Below are 21287 nucleotides of genomic sequence, written 5' to 3'. Positions count from 1 at the left end.
TGGACTGGAAGAAACACAAACTGGAATCAAGATTGCCGGGAGAAATATCAATGACCTCAGATATGCAGATGACACCACCCTTATGGCAGAAAGTGAAGAGGAACTCAAAAGCCTCTTGATGAAAGTGAAAGTGGAGAGTGAAAAAGTTGGCTTAAAGCTCAACATTCAGAAAACGAAGATCATGGCATCCGGTCCCACCACTTCATGGGAAATAGATGGGGAAACAGTGGAAACAGTGTCAGACTTTATTTTTCTGGGCTCCAAAATCACTGCAGATGGTGACTGCAGCCATGAAATTAAAAGACACTTACTCCTTGGAAGGAAAGTTATGACCAACCTAGATAGCATATTCAAAAGCAGAGACATTACTTTGCCAACAAAGGTCCATCTAGTCAAGGCTATGGTTTTTCCTGTGGTCATGTATGGATGTGAGAGTTGGACTGTGAAGAAGGCTGAGCGCCAAAGAATTGATGCTTTTGAACTGTGGTGTTGGAGAGGACTCTTGAGAGTCCCTTGGACTGCAAGGAGATCCAACCAGTCCATTCTGAAAGAGATCAGCCTTGGGATTTCTTTGGAGGGAATGATACTAATGCTGAAACTCCAGTACTTTGGCCACCTCATGCAAAGAGTTGACTCATTGGAAAAGACTCTGATGCTGGGAGGGATTGGGGGCAGGAAGAGAAGGGGACGACAGAGAATGCGATGGCTGGATGGCATCACTGACTCGATGGACGTGAGTCTGAGTGAACTCCGGGTGTTGGTGATGGACAGAGAGGCCTGGCGTGCTGCCATTCATGGGGTTGCAAAGAGTTGGACACGACTGAGCGACTGATCTGATCTGATCTGATGGGTTGAATTGTGCCTTTCCAATTCAAGCCCTAATTCCTAGTACCTATGAAAATGATCTCATTCAGGCATAGGGTCTTTTCAGATGATCAAGTTAAGATTAGGTCATTAAACTGGTTCCTAATCCAGAGAGGGAATTTGGACACAGATATAGATATGGGCACGGGGAGAACTCCATGTGATCACAAAGGCAAAGGTTTGGGTGAAACATCTACAAACCAGAGAATACCAAAACTTGCCTGCCAGCACAATACCAAAAGATAGATATGAGTTTGAGCAAACTCTGGGAGATATGAAGGACAGAGATGCCTAGCATGCTGTAGTCCATGGAGTCACAAAGTGTCAGACCTGACTTAGCAAATGAACACCACCAGAGAATAGGTGGGGGCCATGAACAGATCCTCTTTCACAGCCTTCAGAAGAACCAACCCTCCCAACACCTTGGTCTTGGACTTCTAGCCTCCAGAACTGTGAGACAATAAATTGTTCTTGTTTAAGTCACCCACTTGGTGGTACTTTGTCACAGCAGCCCCAGCAAGGTAATACAGCATCTATGTGATGATACACACAATATTCCTGTGTCATCATTGCTCCAATTCTGAAAAAGGTGGTGGAAGAGACTGGATAAACCACTATAAGTTTTGGAAGAAAGACAAAAGCAAAGATGTATGCTCTTTAGTCTTCAATAGCCAAGGGGGTTTTAAAGACTATATCCAAATATATACAGAAGAGTATTGAAGCTGAGGATTCAACTGATATGACAGCATAGCTTCTTAAAAGTTTAAAAGTAGGTAAAACAGTAGCAGTGACCAAACCATTGTTTGATCAGGTCACACTCACAAGACGGAGATGAAGGCAATAGTTTTTTTTGACCACTGATAAAGAGTAAGAGAAAAACATTTTTTCATAGCTCTAATCATGAAACCTGGTGGCTCAGATGGTAAAGAAGTGGCCTGGAATGCATGAGACGTGGTTTCAATCCTTGGATCAGGAAGATCCCCTAAAGAAGGGAATGGCAACCCACTCCAATTTTCTTTCCTGGAGAACTCCATGGACAGGAGCCTGATGGGCTACAGTACATGGGGTTGCAAGGAGTTGGACAAAACTGAATCACTAACATACACATACCTCATATTATGTGAATCAATTTTTATTCCTCTAAAAATTGTAGTTAATAGTATTAAGCATATTTTTATAATCAAGAAGATACTAAAAGAACTCACTTGAGACTTCCCTGGTGGCACAGTGGACAAGAATCCACCTGCCGATGCAGGGGACACGGGTTCAATCCCTGGTCCAGGAAGATTCCACATGCTGCAGAGCAGCTAAGCCCATGTGCTACAGCTTATGAGCCTGTGCTCTAGAGCCTTGGAGCCACAACAAGAGAGAAGCCACTGCAATGAGAAGCTCACACACCACAACAAAGCGTAGCCCCTACTTGTTGTAATGAGAGAAAAGCTCACATGTAGCAATGAAGACCCAGCACAACTAAAACAAAAGAACTGCTTGAATTAAGATGTGCTTTTATCCATCACTGTACATCATGCCTTCTGCATGTGTAACTTGATTGACCTTTTCAAAGAAGCAGATTCTTGTTGCATTAACATGGGATCATGCCCACCCCCCTTTCTTTTGCCACCGATAGCTTATATTTCAAATTCCCGATACATTTCTGTGGAAGCTACAATTTCTGGAATCAGGAGTTAGGTTCTCAGGTAAAGGTGCAGAAAAATTGACCTCACTAAAATACAGAGCCCTAGTTCACATGATGGAGTTGATGGTCACAAAGGAGATGACAGCCAACATGGATTTCCATGGATTCATAGTCAAGGGTGTCTGGGGACCAGGCGTTCTTTTCTATCACAGTCAAATTGGTAAAGCTGAAGAGGAAACAGGAGGATGACCCCAACTTTCTGTTAACTTCAAATCAATTGTCTTCCCTCTTGAACTCTTGCAATTTCACTGACCAGCAAGTCTAACCTGCTTGAGTTTCTGTGTTTTTGTTTTTAGAACTGTTTTTCAGAGTCCACATTGAAACAATGACAGAGCAGGCACCTATTCAGAAGAGAGAAAAAAGATCACTCATGATTCTCAAGAGGCTTGTTTGTCCAAGTCTACAAGGCTGATGAGGTGTTTGCCTCTGAAACACTCTGCAGTAGCCAAGGGCTGTGAAATGTGACTCATAACAGCACTTGAACTCTGGCTCACCGGTGCACAATGCCAACATGTTTCCCTCTACAAGAGGGAAGCACGTGGAGCTGCTGCAGCCAGGCTCTCCAATTCCACAAGCCCTCTTCCTTTGCATTACAGATGATTTCAGCATTACTGGCTGCTCCTCTGGGCAACTGCACTTCTACGGAGCATGCTTTAGGGATGGGGTTTTTGTGTGAAGCAAGATGGAAAATCATGTATTAAATAAAGTTAGATAGAGAAACATGCAAAAAAAAAACAATTGTGAACCAGCCTAACCAGAAAGCACAGAGTTTTTTCCTTCTAAAGCCATGTGCTTTAGGGAATCGATCTTAAGAAGGTGAGTTCTTCTTTGGGGCAATTACCTGCCCCACCTTGTTGTCCTCACTGTGTTTACAAGCTTCACCTGTGCTGACTCGTGGCTGCCAGAGGCAATTTTCATAATGCTTGTTAAGTCACTTACGTCAAAGCCTTTGCCAGTGGCAGCTGATTGTCTCCTCTGTATGTATCTATAGTGCCCTGTTAGCATAGCTGGCTGTCTTTCCTTCTGCCACCTCAGTGACATCCTGTAATCTGCATTAGGACTCATAACTGCTACTCACTGGAGCTTTGATTCTGAAAATTGAACTCACACGGTGATGGTACTTGTATGCCAACCATAACTCTATTGTAAGTGTTTTGAAATATGTTTTCTAAATGTTTTACCAATAATAAAAATGCACACCATTTGAAAGTTGCTCTTTAATCAATAGTATTTTCCTGAGATACAATCACTAAAGTTATGGCTTTTCTTTTTGACTTAAGCCATTTTCTCTAACTTTCAATGAACACTGGGGGGGAAAGTGTATATGAAATGGGCAGAGTCCACAAATAATTCTTAAGGAATATAGTATAACTAACTTTATTTTACAAAGATGGGGTGCTGCATTAAAACCAGAGGTTTTTCATGTTGATGTTTGGTAGAAACCAACACAACACTGTAAAGCAATTATCTTTCAATTAAAAAACAAACAAAAAAAATCTAGAGACTTTATCCTTTTGCTGAAATGAAAGATTTGTGTGTATAGAGGGGGAAATACATGACTGAATGAAGGAAGGAAGGAATGAGTTAATCTAAAAGTGCCAGCTTGACCTTCTATAGAGCTTGGTTTAAGTTAATATTTTTGAAGTTGCTTTAAGTCTTTCAAGTAATCCCTAGGAGGCTGGTTGATGGTGTTAAGTCCTAAAGTATTCTGGCGGTACTCAAGCACTGATGTAATTTCCATAGTCTACTACAAATTGTTGTCAGGATAGGAACTCACATGGAGGAGCAACTTCTATCTTCCTTCCTCTGTGAGCTGAGGTTATGAGCTGATGACATTGGAAACCGCATGACCTTGGAGAAGTCCTTAATTCTCATAAATGTACAAGAATGTATCAACAAAGAAAGACTGGTTTGAATGTGTTAAAAAAAAAAGACTGTCTTCAACCATGTTATTTTGCAAATAATTAAATTTAGAAGAATATATAGTTTCGGAGTGGTTGTTTACAAAATAAACAGTGCTTTTCCCTTTGTTTTTCCCCCACTAGTGTGTGTTTGTAGACACAACTGAAGTGCCTGCGTATGTGGCTCGCTGAGAAGGAGGCAATGGCTGATGGTGAGAGGGCTTTAAGTGTTTATTGCTGTGATGATAGACTAGCACACTTGAAGAAATGGTTTACTAAAGAGACCCTCCTGGCTGGAGAGAGTGGCTGCACACGTTGTGTGGGGCACACCTGATCCATTACTCTGACCTGGTTCTCATGCCAGAAAGATTGTGATCTACCCTAATTGTCTGGGGAGTTTGGTCACCAAACCACTAAGTATATCTTAAGGGTTTTGATGTTCAAAAAAAAAATAGTGAAATTAGGTATACTGTTTCGACAAGATCACCAAACTTTATTTTAAACTGTTATAAAAATCCATACATATAAGGGAACCAAGAAAGATGCTTTCATAACCACAAAGCTGAGGGAATGATAGGAGCGGGTGTAAGTAATTGAAGATAAATCCCTGGTATGTGCATACACTGAAGCCAGTTTAGAAGGAAGCTAACAAAACTTGTCTGTTCTTTGTGTCCTGAAAAATTCTTAAGATGCAACAGAGCGATGGCAGCTTTGTCAGAGGGAGGTAAAAATGGACAACTATAGATTCTTCACCAAGTGTCTAAATACAGTGCTCAGATTTCCACCTATCAACCAGAGGAAATGAATAACTGAAATCATATTATCCCTATATTTTCTGAAGTTAAACCTGTCAACATTACTGTCATTGACAATGTTCCGACTGAGCTGGAAAGAGAGTTTTGGCAGTTCACAATCTGTTAGCTCATATTTCCACACTTTTGGGAAAATGGCCTCAATACTTCAAGACCCAGGATACCTGGATTGTCAGGGAGAAATCAGGGTCAGAAGTAGAGCCACTGATCTAGTTCTTTCAAAGTTCCAGAAGAAAGACACAGCACATGGTGTCACCAGATCTGGTCAAGGAAAAGGAACAGATCTGATCTAAATAAACTTGTAAGTCATGTTGCATGCATAGAGTATGTTTTTTACATGGAGAACTGTTTGATGTTCATTTATTTGATGTCTATTTATTAAACACGATTCCATGCACTCTTCTAAAGGTTGTAAATTTAACAGTGAAGAAGCACATACCCTACTCCTTCGGAATTTACTTTCATATTTTGTGTGGTGTGGGGACAGGAGGAGCAGAGATGATATGGACATGTATGCAAGCTAAGTTGCTTCAGTCATGTCTGATTCTGTGTGACCCCATGGACAGCAGCCCACCAGGCTCCCCTGTCCATGGGACTCTCCAGGCAAGAATACTGGAGTGGGTTGCCATTTTCTTCTCTGTGGACATGCAACTCACAGGGAAAAAATAAACAAGCTACTTCAGATTGTAATAGGTGCAAAAAGGCAATAACAGATTTAGCAGAGAGCGATTAGTGAGATAATAGTTCTTCAGAAAGAAAATAGAAAAGCCCCCTTTGAAGAGGTGGCCTTTGAACTCTGACATAGGTCACTGTATAAGTACACTGGACACACACAAACACACTTGTGTGTCTAAGCCTTTAGGGATCTTATTATAGTGAAATCAGTCAGTGATAAGCTTGATGTACCAGGGAGCTAAAGTTGGATACTTTGTTTGAGGAACTAAGGGCTGAAGCAGTCATTTCTTTGATCTTACTTTTGGTTTTATGCATAATTTATGTATGTACCCAGGGAAGTATTTAATGACCATGTTTTAAACATGAACATAGGGAATTTTGTGACTGTGTTTTCTTACATGTAGAGATTATGTCTTTTTTTTTTTTACATGTTGAATTTAGTGACCAAGCTTTATACCTGGACATAAAGACCTCTGCTTTTTAACGTGTGTCTCTACATAATATATAAAACATTCACAAAACTAAAACTATAGGGTAAACACTCATAGTACAATGCCTAACAATGCCCGTGGGATGGTATCGCTATCATCTTTGTTTCATAAAGAGAAAAACATTGGGTTGGCCAAAAAGTTCATTCAGTTTTTCCATGACATCTTATGGCGAAACCCTAACAAACTTTTTGGCCAACTCAATTAAACCCAGACAGGTATGTTAAATCTGCTGCAGATTTGGGAGAGGAGGCATCCAAACCGTATGAATTTAAATCTGATTTTCTTCCCACTGAACATGCTGCCTTGTTTGGATACTATTAGGAGAAGAACTCTGTATTCAAATATTTTCAGGCTTGTATATAAAGAGTTATATGATATAGATATGTAAAACTAAGGTAACAAGCAAAATCTAAATTTCAGAGGTATTTTGATTTTCATTTGGCAATTACTTTGTAGAGTGATGAGGCTCAAGCTTAGATGAATGATGCCTTCATTTGATAAACATTAGAATATTGCTGAGATTTTCATTTGTAAGATTTGCAATTTAAATGAATAAACAATCTCCCTGTGTATTAATATCATGCAAAATATTATTCATTAAATTGCCAACACATTAAAAATACAATCTAACTTTTTAAATGGGAAAATCTGTCTGTCTATCTATCTATCACATTCTTTTCTTTCTCCAAGGACTCAAAATGCTTCAGGAACTTTCCCTCAAACATTCTCAAAATGATGCACCTTTAAACTGAGATTATGGATAGCACACTTGTTAAAAAATACTGACAAGGACTTAATTTCCAAAATATACAAACAGCTTATGCAACTCAATAACAAGACAAAAGAATGCAATAAAAAATGAACAGATAATACAAATGGACGTGTCTCCAAAGAAAACAGATGGCCAATAGATACATGAAAAGATGCTCAACATAGCTAACTATTAGAGAAATGCAAGTCAAAGCTATTCTATCCCTTGAAAGTATCATCTCCACGGGTCAGAATGGCCATCATTATAAAGTCTACAAAAAAAAAAAAAAAATGCTGGAGATGGTGTGTTCCCTCTACACTATTGGTGGGAATGTCAATTGGTGCAACCACTAAGGAAAACAGAATGGAGGCTCCTTAAAAAACTAAAAATAAAGTTGCCATATGATCTACTGATTCCATTTCTGGGGATATATCCAGAGAAAATTAATTTGACAAGATACATGCACCCCTATGTTCGTAGAAGCATCATTTACAATAACAAGACATGGAAATAACCTAAGTGTCCATTGACAGATGAATGGATAAAGAAGATGTGATACACAAACACACACACACACACATGCACACACACATATACACACAGTGGAATACTACTCAGCCATGGAAAAGAATGACATAATGTGATTTGCAGTGACATGGATGGACCTAGAGATTATTATATTAAGTGAAGTAAGTTAGACAGAGAAGGAAAAACATCACATGGTATCACTTAACTGTGGAATCTAAAATATTAATACAAATGAATTTATTTATAAAATAGACTTACAGACATAGAAAACAAACTTATGGTTCTCAAAGGTGAAAGGGGCGATGGGGAAGGGATAAATTAGGAGTTTGGGATTAGCAGATACAAATTACTTATAAAAACTAGGTAAGCAACAAGAACCAACAGTACAGCACAGGGAACTATATTCAATATGCTACAATAAACATAATGGAAACGAACATTAAAAAAACATATATATGTATAATAAATCACTTTGATGTATACCAGAAACTGACACAACATTTTAAATCAACTATATTTCAATTAAAAAAAAATGCACCATCTGTTGCCTCTAAGTAGGCCTCCTGTGAGATACAGTGATGTGCTCAGAGTCAATGTTTATTGAACCCAGATTCTTGGGTTAAAATTCCTTTTCCTTTGGGTAATTTTTCTCCTCTCACTTTCAGAAATTTAGTGACCTGGTGCTTCCTCTCCTCTGCCTGACTTATCCAAACAATCTCAGGACAGACTCTGACATTCACTAATTCAAAGATACAAATGAACATGTTCACAGGACAGATTCTGACATTCATTAACCCTAAGGTACAAATGACTGAAAACAGCTTAAAATATTTATTTCCCAATGGACATTATATTTTAATAAGGGCCATTTTTGGTCCTTGTTTTTACAAACTCAAACAATAGAATTTCAGATATCTTGAAGGGTGGATAATATTAATAGGAACCTCTGTGGGCAGTTTTATAATCTATATTTATCTGAAGTCAGTTGCTTCTATGCAACTTAAAACATGCTTTCTGTAAAATGCCAGAAAAATGTAACTACCCTTATCTGTTAATAATGAACAAAATAAAATGTATGTCTGCTAGATTTTCTCACAGCACTAGCTCTTTAGCTCATGGCCACACAAGTTCTGACATGCACTCAAGTAATTAAATGCCATGAAGCATCCTCAAATTTTCTTTATGCTCAGTCAAACTCGTATCTTCTTCCACACCTCTTAGCAGGTGTGGAGCCAGAGCCTGAAGGAAGATTGCACACATTATTCTCTTCACAAATGATGAGCTAGCCATCATCAAAGTAATGTTCCTTCCTGCGTGGGGCAATCTCCACAGTCATAGTCTACGTGGGGACTTTTCATCATTTTATCCTACTGAGTTTTGGTTGAAACAGACATCAAAGGAAACCTTGAAATAAATGGAGACATAGTAAGAACAATCACCACAGTGTTGAGTATTTTATTCCCCCACATCTCACAGAGTGCTTTCAGTGAACCTGTGAGGAAGGTGGTGTCATACCTCCACCCAGCTTACACATGAGGAAATAGAGACACAGGGCAGGGATGTCAGATCACACAGGTAGGCAGCAGATAAAGGGATTGTGACCCAGGTGAGGCTGACTCCAAAGTCCTTTTCCTCAGCCTCTTCCTATGTGTTGAGGAAGTGAGCATCAGCAGAAGGAAATAATACATGTTTTAAAACACTTTATGTTGGAATATAGCCGATTAACAATGTTGTGATTGTTTCAGGTGGGCAGCAGAGGGACTCAGCCATACATGTACATGTACCCATTCTCCCCCAAGCTCTTCCCATCCAGGCTACCACATAACATTGATCAGAGTTCCCTGTGCTATACAACAGGACTTGATGGTTATTCATTTTAAATACAGCAGTGTGTACATGTTGATCTCAAAGTCCTTAACTATCTCTTCCTCCCATTCTAGAAGGTGATAATATTTTTGCCAGGTGTTTCTAAGTGGGGACTTGCTGTCATGAGTCCAGATATAGCTTTCTGTTTTGGTTGCTTCCTTAAAGTAATTTCTTAATGAAGATCTCCTTAGCATCTAGTTCATATTTTGTGATAGCAGTTGTCAAAATCACTTACCATTGGACTATGAACTTATTAAGAGCAAGGATCAAATTTTTATTTCCTTTCTTCCTTTTCCCCTTCCTTTCTCTTATTTTCCATTACCACTCACCCTTTGTTCTTTCCTCCCAGCCTTCTTTTCTTCCTTCTACTAGGGAGGCTTGTATGAATCTATGATGGGCACACAACTCCAGAGCCAATGGGTTTTCAGTGATAATCTTGAATCTAAAACTCATTGTTTACATTGCACTTTTTTTCTTTTTATTCCTCCAAAAGGTCCCTGTATAATTTCAAGATGGTTAATATGACACCTGCTGACCTCTCCTGATTTTTTCCCTGAGTATTTGAGAAATTGATACTATGATTGGAGTATCATTTGATAGAATCAGGATTATTTGATTTTCTTATATTTGATATGTAAGGCCTATTAAATTTAATGAATATCAAGGGTTATTATTATAGAATAGGGCTTTCCTGGTGGCTTAGATGGTAAAGAATCTGCCTGTAATGCAGGAGACCCAGGTTTAATCCCTGGGTTGGAAAGATCCCCTGGAGAAGGAAATGGCAACCCACTCCAGTATTCTTGCCAGGAGAATCCCATGGACAAAGAAAGGATCTTGGTGGTCTGTAGTCCATGGGGTTGCAAAGAGTCGGACATGACTGAGCGACTAACACACATATTATGGAATAATATGGCTCAGAATATTCCTGAGGCCAAGTTACTGTGAGGGTTTTGACCCCTAACTTTCAGGTGTTGATTGGTTGTGATGCATGCCAATGCATAGGAAGGACCTATGGAGAAGATGAGACCACTAGATGAGTACTAAGAGTTCAGGCATCCCCAAGTTATCCCTGCAATTAATGGTCCCCATTGCTTATAATGGGAAAGGTGTTGTTATGGTGATGGGAGTAATAATATTGCAAAATGAAGGCATCTGACCTATTAAAAACTTCTCAGAAAGCCTATCCCTATGAGATATCTGAGATGTGACTTGGTATCTAGTCTCATGACTCTAGTGAGAATTTTTACCACATTTTCCTGATAACCACAAGGAGGTCAAAAGCACTCAGGGTATAGATATGATGAGGGAAGGGTCCATCTGATTATATAGTCATTCACTTAAAGAAAGTAAGCAGGAAATTACAACACAGGATGATTTGTAATGATAAGTGAAAGGTTGAGCATGCACACATCAGATGGAAGCATAATGTACTTGTGCAGAGTTATAGAAGGCTTCTGGAAGAGATGACATTAGAGCTAAGTTCCAAGGATAATGTAGGAATTAAGCAGGTAAAGGAAGAGGAATGGGGCTTAGAAAGGTGTACCAGGCTTTGAAAGGGAATAATTGAAAGTTTAAAATACTCCTGCGAGTCAAGTGATAAAGAATGAAATGAGTCCTCTGGATTTATCAACAAAGAGCTTGTAATGATCTTGGGCAGGTATTATCATTAGAAATAAGGAAGTAGAAGACATATGATAATGGTTGAAGACTAAATGGCAGATAAAAGAGTGGAGGTGAATCCTGAAAGTTTACCTATGAAATAAATGATAATGTTAACATGGCAATGTTTTTGAGGGAATTAAAATAGCTTTTTTTCAGCACAGTTCTGTTTCATATGTATTGGGAGGACATAAAAGACCTAGGGATTTGGATTATTTGAAAGAGTACCATAGAGACAATGGACCAAGCAGGTTGGGCTAGAAAGAGATGGAAGTGCAGAGAGAGAGAGAGAGAGAGCAGAGATGGGAGAGAGTGAAGGGTCCAAAGAGGACACATCTCAGTAAGGTCTAAGTATCTGTGGTGAGTGAGTGAGAAGGCTGGAGAGACAGGAGGGGGTGGTAGCATGTTTGAAACAGAGACTTCTGTTGTAGAAGAGTCTTGATAAGGTTCAAGTTGTGGTCCTGGGTGTTGGGGACTGAAGCAGGGCTGGATGGGTGTGGTGACGATGAAGTCAAAGGAAGTCAAAGAAGAATTGCATTATTAGGTTGTTAAAAGATGGGTTCTCCATTGGGAAAGTGAATACATACTGGGTATTGAGAAGTCAAGGATGGAGAGGAAGACTACCAGTCAAATCTTAACTAAACATGGGAAGAGGTTATGAGTTTTGTAAATGACTTTGAAAGAAGAGAAGTGGGTGTTACAGTCAGATGATGCGAAGTGCAAAGGAACAAGATTTTTAAGTGAGGGTGGAAGAATAACATTTGAGAAACTGCCTTTCTATGTTTGAGCTTATTTAGCACAACTTCTGGCATATAGTAGATGTCAGTCAATGCTTGTGGAAGTGAATTAAGAAGGAGTAAAAAGGTAGAAGAAACCTCAAGTGTTCTGAGTAGACAAAAGAAAGTCACAATGGAGGAAAGACCAAAATCAGTGGTAGAGTAAATTAGAGAACAGATAAAAGGCCAATTCATTTGTTAATAATTTCCTCCTGATTCTGGTTTATTGCCTTTTAGTGCTTTTTGAAGAGAGATTAGAGAGTGCAAAGGTATTCCTTTCACATCACAGCAAATCTTGGCAACGAACAGGTCTTATCAGCGTCTTCTAAACCTGGGGCCTAATCTTATTAAGGACACCACAACCAGCACACACAGCATCAGGCACTGTTTGGAGTGCTTTTCACTTTTAGCCCATTTAAAATCTCCTCAGGAATGCTCTGAAGCCATTCAGCTCAGGAACTGATGTGGCAAAATCAAGGGAAAATGCATTTTCCTGTGCATATACGAGGGCTTCAGCTCTTCTCAACCATGACACATGGGATGTTGTTAAGTGAAACACACTCTCAGACTAAAATTGTGATAGAAAGTTCAGACAAGTAAAAAAACCCACACTACATTTCAAGTAGCTTCTCACTAAGGTTCTTGCATGGACAGCAGAGGAGAGGTTGGGTGGGGGGATATTTTCAGTGACTTCCTGGTGATTTATATGGCCACTTCATTCAGGTTTACTCCGGAAAACTGAGATGTAAATAAGGAAGATAGACATTACTTTAGGAATGCCTTTGTAGTTTGTCAGACCCATAACAAACAAATGAACCATTTACAAATGTTGGTACCTTAGCTTTTATTAGAAACGTCATCCTTAAAGCTATTATGAAAGTGAAAGTCGCTCAGTCGTGTCCAACTCTTTGTGACCCCATGGACTATACAGTCCATGGAATTCTCCAGGCCAAGAATACTGGAGTGGGTAGCCTATCCCTTCTCCAGTGGATCTTCCCAACTCAGGAATGGAACCGGGGTTTCCTGCATTGCAGATGGATTCTTTACCAACTATCAGGGAAACCTGATAAAGCTATTATATGATCCAGCAATCCTACACCTGGGCATATATTCAAAAAAAGATGAAAACTCTAATTTGAAAAGATACATACACCCCTATGTTCACAGAAGCACCATTTACAATAATCAAGACATGGAAGCAACCTGAGTATCCACTGACAGATGAATGCTTAAAGAAGGTGTTGTACCTACATACAGTGGAATATTATTCAGCCACGCAGCAAAATGGATGGACCTAGAGATTAGCATGGGTTTATCATACTAAATGAAGTAAGTCAGACAGAGAAAGACAAATCTCATATGATATTACTTACGTGTAGGACCTAAAATGATAGAAATGAACTTATTTATAAAACAGAAATAGATTCACATACATAGAAAACAATCTTATGGTTCCTAAAGAAGAAGAGTGGGAAGTGATAAACCAGGAGTTTGGGATTAATATATATACACTACTATATATATAACATAGATAACCAACAAGGGAACTATATTCAGTATCTTACAAAAACCTAAAATGAAAAAGAATCTGAAAAATGTATCTATATAGTATATATAAGTGAATCACTTTGTTCTACACCTGAAACTAACTCAACACTGTAAATCATCCATATGTCAATTAAAGCTTTTTTAAAAAAGGAAACAACACTCCTGCATAGTTATTTCCTCTCCCCCAACCAACTGCAACTCATCTATGTGTCTGTCACATGTTGGGGTTATGTTAAGAACACCTGCCTTAAATCATCAAGACACAATCCTTCTGTTTGTATGCACCTTTTCTGACCTTTTTTACTCAAATGATAGGAATAAAGCAGGCATATGAAAACACTCTCCTCATATTTTTTCAGCTACAGCCCTCTCACTCTTGTTCACTCTTCATAAAAATAATTAAATATATGGTAGATGAAGATAATAAGTGACAGACTTCATGAAAAATTAGACCTTCTTGTTTATTTTCCTGTGAAAATAAACACTTCCAACTGTACCCCTGTCAGACTCCAAAACCTACCCTGTTTTCAGTGTTCTGGCTGCTTTCTCCGACATCTTTGCACCAGCCAGAAGGTCTATCAGTGTCTTTCTTAACATCAGGTTAAGAAATGGTGGGGTTGTATGGGGCACAAGTGGTGGGGAGCAGAGTGAGGAATGGGGATTTGAGGCATAATACTCATAACATGCCTTCCTTATTCTCTGCCTCTGATGAGGACTGTGTGTACAGCTTCTCTTCATACTATGTCCTCTCCAATCAGGATGCTGGGCAGGCTGATTCTTCCCTCTCCTTTGTCTTAATCAAACAGTGAGTCAAATGGGGATGTTAATGTAAACATGGGTCTTCTTATTTCATTTCAGTACTAGAGGTGTCTCTTGGCAACACAGGGTCCTGGAGCCCTGATGGATTGGAAAAAGCCAATGTTTATAAACCATTTCTTTTCTTTAGATGTGCATAATGGAGTAGAAATTTTCTGTTATCAGTTCAGAAAGTAGACAGCCCTTCCTTCTTTAGCCTTTCAAATGATTTGCATTTAAGAATGGAAATTTCCTCCAAGATAGCACTAGAAAATGAATTCTTCTCTTTCTTTCTTCCTTCATTTTCTTTCTTTTTTTCTCCTTTTTTTGTTCCTTCCTTCCCTCCTTTTTTTTCCCATAGAAGTATAATCATTTTTTCAAGAAAAATAATATGGGACATGTACATATATTTAGTCGATCCACACTGGACAGCTCTAGTTGAAGCTGAAGTGATGAGCATGGAAGGAACTCAGTAGCAATGCCAGTCCCTTCCTTTCCAAATTGACAATGATCAATCAAAATTTAACAGCACCTTGAGATCTCTTTTTCAGTTCAGTTCAGTTCAGTCGCTCAGTCATGTCCAACTCTTTGTGACCCCATGAATCCCAGCACTCCAGGCCTCCCTGTCCATCACCAACTCCCGGAGTTCACTCAGACTCATGTCCATTGAGTCAGTGATGCCATCCAGCCATCTCATCCTCTGTCGTCCCCTTCTCCTCCTGCCCCCAATCCCTCCCAGCATCAGAGTCTTTGCCAATGAGTCAACTCTTTGCATGAGGTGGCCAAAGTACTGGAGTTTCAGCTTTAGCATCATTCTTTCCAAAGAAATCCCAGGGCTGATCTCCTTCAGAATGGACTGGTTGGATCTCCTTGCAGTCCAAGGGACTCTCAAGAGTCCTCTCCAACACCACAGTTCAAAAGCATCAATTCTTTGGCACTCAGCCTTCTTCACAGTCCAACTGTCACATCCATACATGACCACAGGAAAAACCATAGCCTTGACTAGACAGACCTTTGTTGTCAAAGTAATGTCTCTGCTTTTGAATATGCTATCTAGGCTGGTCATAACTTTCCTTCCAAGGAGTAAGCATCTTTTAATTTCATGGCTGCAGTCACCATCTGCAGTGATTTTGGAGCCCCCCAAAATAAAGTCTGACACTGTTTCCACTGTTTCCCCATCTATTTCCCATGAAGTGATGGGTCCAGATGCCATGATCTTCGTTTTCTGAATGTTGAGCTTTAAGCCAACTTTTTCACTCTCCACTTTCACTTTCATCAAGAGGCTTTTTAGTTCTTCTTCACTTTCTGCCATAAGGGGGGTGTCATCTGCATATCTGAGATTATTGATATTTCTCCCAACAATCTTGATTCCAGCTTGTGCTTCTTCCAGCCCAGCGTTTCTCATGATGTACTCTGCATATAAGTTAAATACAAAAAAAAAAAATTTCATGACCCAGATAATCACGATGATGTGATCACTGACCTAGAGCCAGACATCCTGGAATGTGAAGTCAAGTGGGCCTTAGAAAGCATCACTATGAACAAAGCTAGTGGAGGTGATGGAATTCCAGTTGAGCTATTTCAAATCCTGAAAGATGATGCTGTGAAAGTGCTGCACTCAATATGCCAGCAAATTTGGAAAACTCAGCAGTGGCCACAAGACTGGAAAAGGTCAGTTTTCATTCCAATCCCAAAGAAAGGCAATGCCAAAGAATGCTCAAACTACTGAACAGTTGCACTCATCTCACATGCTAGTAAAGTAATGCTCAAAATTCTCCAAGCTAGGCTTCAGCAATATGTGAACCGTGAACTTCCTGATGTTCAAGCTGGTTTTAGAAAAGGCAGAGGAACCAGAGATCAAATTGCCAACATCCGCTGGATCATCAAAAAAGCAAGAGAGTTCCAGAAAAGCATCTATTTCTGCTTTATTGTCTATGCCAAAGCCTTTGACTGTGTGGATCACAATAAACTGTGGAAAATTCTGAAAGAGATGGGAATACCAGACCACCTGACCTGCCTCTTGAGAAATCTGTATGCAGTTCAGGAAGCAGCAGTTAGAACTGGACATGGAACAACAGACTGGTTCCAAATAGGAAAAGGAGTATGTCAAGTCTGTATATTGTCACCCTGCTTATATGCAGAGATCTCTCTTTAAGCTATTTTTATAACATGAACAACATTCAAATAATAGCAGAGTTGTCTTTCTAGGGTCCTTTGCCCCCATCTTCCTCTTGGTAGCCCCTAAAGATCACTCCTCACCTTTAAAATGTAAAAGTTGTGCCTGAGAGTAGATTTGGGAACAAGATGATTCAGATATCTCATCTACCAAAGTCTGAAAATCTTTGAAAATGTATCACTGTCTTAGGGAAATGTGACCCAGCAACTTATGAAGATAATGATCCAGACAAAAGAAATGAATTTTTTTGTTTTACATACATATTTATTGTGTCAACTATGTGTTTTCATTGTATCAGAAATTCCTGGTACAATGATAAACATATCAAAACCATATGATCATCTCAATAGATGCAGAAAAAGCTTTTGTTAAAATTTAGCATCTATTTATGATAAAAACTCTCCAGAAGGTGGGCATAGAGGGAGCATACTTCAACATAATAAAGGCCATGTATGACAAACCCACAACTAATATTATACTCAATGGTGAAAAGCATTTCCTTTAAGGTCAAGAACAGGACAAAGATATCCACTCTTGCCACTTTTATTCAATATAGTTTTGGAAGTCCTAGCCATGCCAATGCTGGGCTGGAAGAAGCACAAGCTGGAATCAAGATTGCCTGGAGAAATATCAACCTCAGATATGCAGATGACACCGCCCTTATGGCAGAAAGAGAAGAGGAACTAAAAAGCCTCTTGTTGAAAGTGAAAGAGGAGAGTGAAAAAGTTGGCTTAAAGCTCAACGTTCAGAAAACGAAGATCATGGCATCTGGTCCCATCACTTCATGGGAAATAGATGGGGAAACAGTGGAAACAGTGTCAGACTTTATTTTTGGGGGCTCCAAAATCACTGCAGATGGTGACTGCAGCCATGAAATTAAAAGATGCTTACTCCTTGGAAGGAAAGTTATGACCAGCCTAGATAGCATATTCAAAAGCAGAGACATTACTTTGCCAACAAAGGTCCGTCTAGTCAAGGCTATGGTTTTTCTCGTGGTCATGTACGGATGTGAGAGTTGGACTGTGAAGAAAGCTGAGTGCCGAAGAACTGATGCTTTTGAACTGTGGTGTTGGAGAGGACTCTTGAGAGTCCCTTGGACTGCAAGGAGATCCAACCAGTCCATTCTGAAGGAGATCAGCCCTGGGATTTCTTTGGAAAGAATGATGCTAAAGCTGAAACTCCAGTACTTTGGCCACCTCGTGCAAAGAGTTGACTCATTGGAAAAGACTCTGATGCTGGGAGGGATTGGGGGCAGGAGGAGAAGGGGACGACAGAGGATGAGATGGCTGGATGGCATCACTGACTCGATGGACGTGAGTCTGGGTGAACCCCGGGAGTTGATGATGGACAGGGAGGCCTGGCATGCTGCGATTCATGGGGTCACAAAGAGTTGGACATGACTGAGCAACTAAACTGAACTGAACTGAGCCATGACAATCAGAGAAGAAAAAGAAATAAAAGGAATCCAAATTGAAAAAGAAGTAAAACTGTCACTGTTTGCAGATGACATGATACTATACACAGAAAATCCTAAAGATGCTACCAGAAAACTACTAGAGCCCAACAATGAATACAATAAAATCACAAGATATAAAATGAATACACAGAAGTATGTTGCATTTCTATACACTAATGACAAAAGATCAGAAGGAAAAATTAAGGAAGCAATCTCACTTACCGTTACATCAAAAGGAATAAAATACCTGGGAATAAACCTACCTAAGGAGGCAAAAGACATGTATATAAAAGACTGGACACTATAAAACTCTTAGAGGAAAACATAAGCAGGACACTCTGTCATAAATCACAGCAATATTGTTTTTGATCTGTCTCCTAGAGAATGGAAATAAAAACAAAAAATTTAAAATGAGACCTAATTAAAGAAAATCATATACAAAATGAAAAGATGACCTATGGCATGGGAGAAAATATTTGCAAATGATGCAACCATTAAGAGATTAATATCCAAAATATAGCTGGTTCAAGATGGTGATAGAAGGTTGTGCTCTTATCTCCTGTGAGAGCACCAAAATCACAACTAGCTGTTGAACAACCATAGACAGGAGGATGCTGGAACCTACCAAAAAAAGATACCCCATATCCAAAGACAAAGAAGAAGCCTCAGCAAGATGGTAGCAGAGGCACAATCATGATAAAATAACATCCCATACCCGCCAGTTGGGTGACCCACAAACTGGAGAACAATAATGCTAAAGAAGTTCTCCCACTGTTGTGAAGGTTCAGAACCCCACATCATTCTTCCTAGCCTGGAGAACTGACAAAGGGACTGGGGATCCCCAGGGAATCTGACCTTGTAGTTCAGTGGAATTTGGTTACAAGACTTCCACAGGACTGAGGAAAACAGACCCCAGACTTGGAGGGCACAAAAAACCCCTTACCAAGACTCGGAGGAAAAGAGCAGTGACTCCACAGGAAACTGAACCAAAACTGCCTGCTAGTGTTGGAGGGTCTCTTGTGGAGGCATGGGTCAGCAGGGGCTCACCGCAGGGCTGGGGGACTGGCGACAGCTGTCTGGGAAGGTCCCCTTTGTTAACTTGACCATAGAGCTGGGTCATCTCAGGCCAAAAAACAACAGCAGACAATTGGATTAAAGCTTTCTGAGAAAGGCCCTGATCACCTGAGCAAGACCTAGTTTTTCCCACTACTAGTCTCTCCCATCAGAAAGCTTACACAAGCCTTTTAGCTTCCGCCATCAGAGGGCAGGCAGAAGAAGCAAGAACCATACTCCTACAGTGACTAAAACAAAACCACATTACAGAAAGTTAATCAGCATGAAAAAGCAGAAAGCTATGTCCCAGAAAAAGGAACAAGATACAAACCCAGAAAAACAACTGAAGTGGGGATAGGCAACCTTCCAGAAAAAGATTTTTAGAATAATGATAATGAATATGATTCAGGATCTCAGGAAAAGGATTGAGGCAAAGACTGAGAAGAGGCAAGAATATTTACCAAAGACCTACAAGAACTAAAGAACATACAGAGATGAACAATACAGTAAAAGGAAATCCATAGCAGAATGACTGAGACAGAAGCATGGGTAAATGACCTGGAGGACAGAATGGTGGAAATCATTGCCACAGAACAGAATATATAAAAAGAATGAAAAGAAATGAAGACAGCCTAAGAGACCTCTAGGGCAGCATTAAATGCACCAACATTCCCATTATAGGGGTCCCAGAAGAAGAGAGAAGACCCTGATGCTGGGAGGGATTGGGGACAGGAGAAGAAGGGGACGACAGAGGATGAGATGGCTGGATGGCATCACTGACTCGATGGACATGAGTTTGAGTGAACTCTGGGAGTTGGTGATGGACAGGGAGGCCTGGCGGGCTATGATTCATGGGGTTGCAAAGAGTCGGACACAACTGAGCAACTGAACTGAACCTCAAACTCTCAGACCATCCCTCTTCCTCCCCCCCGTCCTTGTCCCCTTTGGCAACAAGAAGTCTGATCTCTGTATCTGTGATTCTCTTTCTATTTTGTAGATAGATTCATTTGTGCCATCCTTTATATTTCACCGGGGCTTCCCTGATGGCTCATATGGTAAAGCATATGCCTGTAGTGCGGGAGACCCGGGTTCGATCCCTGGGATGGGAAGATCCCCTGGAGAACGAAATGGTGACCCACTCCAGTACTCTTGCCTGGAAAATTCCATGGACTGAGGAGCCTGGTGGGCTACAGTCCATGGGGTCACAAAGAGTTGGACACAACTGAGTAACTTCACTTCACTTCAGAAGAAGAGAGAAAGGACCTGAGAAAATATTTGAAGAGATAATAGCTGAAAACTCCCTGAACATGGGAAAGGAAATAGTCAACTAAGTCCAGGAAGCCCAGAGAGACCCAGGTAGGAAAAACCCAAGGAGGAACGCACCAAGACACATAGCAATCAAACTGACAAAAATTAAGGACAGAGATAAAATATTAAAAGGAACAAGGGAAAAAGGACAAATAATATACAAGGAAACTCCTATCAGGCTATCAGATGATTTTGCAACAGAAACTCCACAAGCCAGAAGGGAATGGCATGACATATTTAAAGTAATTAAAGGGAAGAACCTACAACCAAGAAAACTCTACCTAGTAAGACTCTCCTTCAGATTTGATGGAGAAACCAAAAGTTTTCCAGACAAGCAAAAGTTAAGAGAATTCAGCATCACCAAACCAGCTTTACAATAAATCCTAAAGAAACTTCTCTAGGCAGAAAACAAGAGAAGGAAAAGCCCTACCTACAGAAAATAAACCAAAACAATTAAGAAAACAGTAATAAGATCATACATATCAACAATTACGTTAAATGTAAATAGATTAAATGCACCAATCAAAAGACATACACTGGCTGAGCAGATGAAAACATGTGCATGCAACGAAGGAAACTATAAGCAAGGTGAAAAGCCAGCCTTCAGAATGAAAGAAAATAATAGCAAACGAAGCAACTGACAAAGAATTAATCTCAAAAATATACAAACAGCTCATGTAGTTCAATTCCAGAAAAATAAACAACCGAATCAAAAGATGGACCAAAGAAATAAGCAGACATTTCTCCAAAGAAGACATACAGACAGCTAACAAACACATGAAAAGATACTCAACGTCACTCATTATCAGAGAAATGCAAATCAAAACCACAATGAGGTACCATCCCACGCCAGTAAGAATGGCTGCTATCAAAAAATCTACAAACAATAAATGCTGGAGAGGGTGCGGAGAAAAGGGAACCCTTTTATACTG

At 39.9% G+C, this 21287-nt stretch overlaps 2 long non-coding RNA genes across 2 annotated transcripts; one reads left to right on the top strand and one right to left on the bottom strand.

Moving 5' to 3' along the window:
- Positions 1-2430: 2430 nt before the first annotated feature.
- Positions 2431-3323, bottom strand: LOC123332417. The gene is made up of 2 exons (XR_006549209.1): positions 3055-3323; positions 2431-2901 (listed from the first exon to the last, which is right to left on the bottom strand). It is a non-coding gene; the product is annotated as an uncharacterized LOC123332417 (long non-coding RNA).
- A 202-nt stretch (positions 3324-3525) lies between these two features.
- Positions 3526-5589, top strand: LOC123332416. The gene is made up of 2 exons (XR_006549208.1): positions 3526-3705; positions 4606-5589. It is a non-coding gene; the product is annotated as an uncharacterized LOC123332416 (long non-coding RNA).
- The last annotated feature ends 15698 nt before the right edge of the window (positions 5590-21287 follow it).

Source organism: Bubalus bubalis, chromosome 3 (genome assembly GCF_019923935.1).
Source record: "Bubalus bubalis isolate 160015118507 breed Murrah chromosome 3, NDDB_SH_1, whole genome shotgun sequence".
Taxonomy (NCBI): Eukaryota; Metazoa; Chordata; class Mammalia; order Artiodactyla; family Bovidae; genus Bubalus; species Bubalus bubalis.
This window is presented reverse-complemented; position numbering and strand designations above follow the sequence as displayed.